At 53.9% G+C, this 2,738-nt stretch overlaps 1 protein-coding gene across 1 annotated transcript in view; it reads left to right on the top strand.

Moving 5' to 3' along the window:
* Positions 1-2,738, top strand: part of DNAJC5G (DnaJ heat shock protein family (Hsp40) member C5 gamma) — a 10,820-nt gene that overhangs the window by 1,710 nt on the left and 6,372 nt on the right. The gene's annotated exons all lie outside the window — the stretch shown is intronic.

The following is a 2,738-nucleotide window of genomic DNA, read 5'->3' as shown; positions in this document are numbered from 1 at the left end:
GGGTGATACGATGTGGTCAGGGAGGTCTCAGGTCCAGGTCAGAGCTGGGGGAGGGTCGGGTCCTCCTCGGGTGATACGATGTGGTCAGGGAGGTCTCAGGCCAGAGCTGAGGGAGCGCCGGGTCCTCCTCGGGTGATACGATGTGGTCAGGGAGGTCTCAGGTCCAGGTCAGAGCTGGGGGAGGGTCGGGTCCTCCTCGGGTGATACGATGTGGTCAGGGAGGTCTCAGGTCCAGAAGACCAGCGGAGGTTCCTGTGTAGGAGTATCGGCCACCATAAGGCGTGGCTCTGGGTGTAGAACTGTTATGGAAATTCGCTTGGGCTAAGCGCACAAATCCATTCCGCACTAAAAGTGCGCCAAACACAAAGAAACACCCCCCCCCCCCCCCCCGTGTGTCTACTATTACCAGTTTCTGAATGAATGCTTTCCATTCATTTAGAACAGATGCTGCAGAAAAACAGACTGAGGACTCTGTGTCCCCAATTTCTTTTTCTATTCCAAAAGGGAAATGTCAGGGGTCTGTTTAGACCTCTGATATTTCCCCCAAAGCCCCACCAACAGTAAAAAAAATTAATAATAATAAAAAATAAAAGAAAAAACAACCCCCCCTACATACACACACAATTAGACATGTGCAAAGACTAAAAATTAATTTAGGACGAAATGAACGGAAACTAAAAATGTTTTCATTAGTTTCATCAAACGAAACACATTTCTGTGCTATTTTTGGATTTGGCCACCAGCACATTCTGTGCATGTGCACCGCCATCCTGGAGGCGGGGTGCATGACATCACATGATCAGGGCCGGATTTATTCCCCCTGCTGCCCCAAGGCCAGGTTCCCCATTCCGGACACCCTTACACCGGCGCCCCGCAACTTCCCCACAAGGTCACCGCTGCCGCCCCTCTGCGCTCTGCCTCCCCTAGGCCGGGCCCCAGTGGCCTTGTGGGGAATCCGGGCCTGGATTCAAGAAAAGGTGGAGTTTCTGTTTCAAGTGTCCCCTCCACCGAAGCTCCATTTATTTTATAGACGTCAAACAGGAAGTGATGTCAAACAGGAAGTGATGTCCACAACCGACATCACTTCCTCAATACACCAACATATCATAGCCAGCCAACAAAACACATGTACACAATAGAAAAGGGGAGTGTATGTCTGTATCATGGTGGAAGCGGTGTGCAGAAGCAGCATGGTTGCCTATGGTCGCCGCCATCTTTAATCTCCCGTTGACATTGGAGCGAACCTTATCCAGCATTGTTCAGTGAGCAACGCCCAATAAAGTTATTATGATTCTCATGAATGGAAGCTTATCTGCAGGGACAATGCCATACCACTTCCAGCGCGCTGATCAGACGCATCAGAAATACAAACGCACGTTCCTTTCATGAAGGCAGATAGGCATCTTAAAGGAGAACTATGAGGGGGGGGAGGGGCTTTTCACTCACCTCATAGTTCCAGCCGACCTGTGACAATGAGACTGTCACAGGTCGGCTCAGTAGATCGGGAGGTGAGCGAACACATACCGGCGCTCGCTCACTTCTCGATCCTGTCACGGCTCTCTGCCGTGACAGGGGGAGGGGCTGGATTCCCCTCTCCCCGCTCCGATCCTCCAGCGCTGACTGGCGGAACGGGAGGGGGCGGGTACAGCTGGCTCTGCCTCTAGATAGGCGGAGCCAGCTGTCACTCACGCAGCTGGGCGGAGCCAGACAGAATTGTCCCGGCTGCGGCGTCTCAGTATACCGCGAGCTGTAGCTCCCTATATACTGAGCCTAGGGTGACGGGAGGACGCTAATTTGTGTCGCCCCGTTACCCTAAGGAGAACTATGGGGAAAAGCCCTGACCTCATACTTCTCCTTTTAAATAATACTATGTCCTCAAAGCAAATGCATCCACGCCAATAAATCGGCGCACCGCGCAGGGGCCCTGGCCGGCGTCCACACACTCGCTAAGAAAACACTGCTCTGCCACGCATATCCATAGGAATCACGTTCCAATCGAGAGACATGATGACAATATACTAAAAACACATCCTGGTAACATTTCCACAACAGTACCCCCGGGGTTAGTCCTCCTCGGGTGATACGATGTGGTCAGGGAGGTCTCAGGTACAGAAGAACAGCGGGGCTTCCTGGGTATGAGTATCGGCCACCATAAGGCGTGGCTATGGGTGTGTTACCCCCGGGGTAAGTCCTCCTCGGGTGATACGATGTGGTCAGGGAGGTCTCAGGTCCAGAAGACCAGCGGGGGTTCCTGGGTTTAAGTATCGGCCACCATAAGGCGTGGCTCTGCGTGTGTTACCCCCGGGGTAAGTCCTCCTCGGGTGATACGATGTGGTCAGGGAGGTCTCAGGTCCAGAAGACCAGCGGGGGTTCCTGGGTATGAGTATCGGCTACCATAAGGCGTGGCTATGGGTGTGTTACCCCCGGGGTATATCCTCCTCGAGTGATACGATGTGGTCAGGGAGGTCTCAGGTCCAGAAGACCAGCGGGGGTTCCTGGGTTTAAGTATCGGCCACCATAAGGCGTGGCTCTGCGTGTGTTACCCCCGGGGTAAGTCCTCCTCGGGTGATACGATGTGGTCAGGGAGGTCTCAGGTCCAGAAGACCAGCGGGGGTTCCTGGGTTTAAGTATCGGCCACCATAAGGCGTGGCTCTGCGTGTGTTACCCCCGGGGTAAGTCCTCCTCGGGTGATACGATGTGGTCAGGGAGGTCTCAGGTCCAGAAGACCAGCGGGGGTT

Source organism: Nanorana parkeri, unplaced genomic scaffold (assembly GCF_000935625.1).
Source record: "Nanorana parkeri isolate BGI_ZX_2015 unplaced genomic scaffold, ASM93562v1 scaffold3433, whole genome shotgun sequence".
In the NCBI taxonomy this organism is placed as follows: Eukaryota; Metazoa; Chordata; class Amphibia; order Anura; family Dicroglossidae; genus Nanorana; species Nanorana parkeri.
The sequence above is the reverse complement of the archived record's forward strand: the minus strand, read 5'-3'. Positions and strand labels throughout refer to the sequence as shown.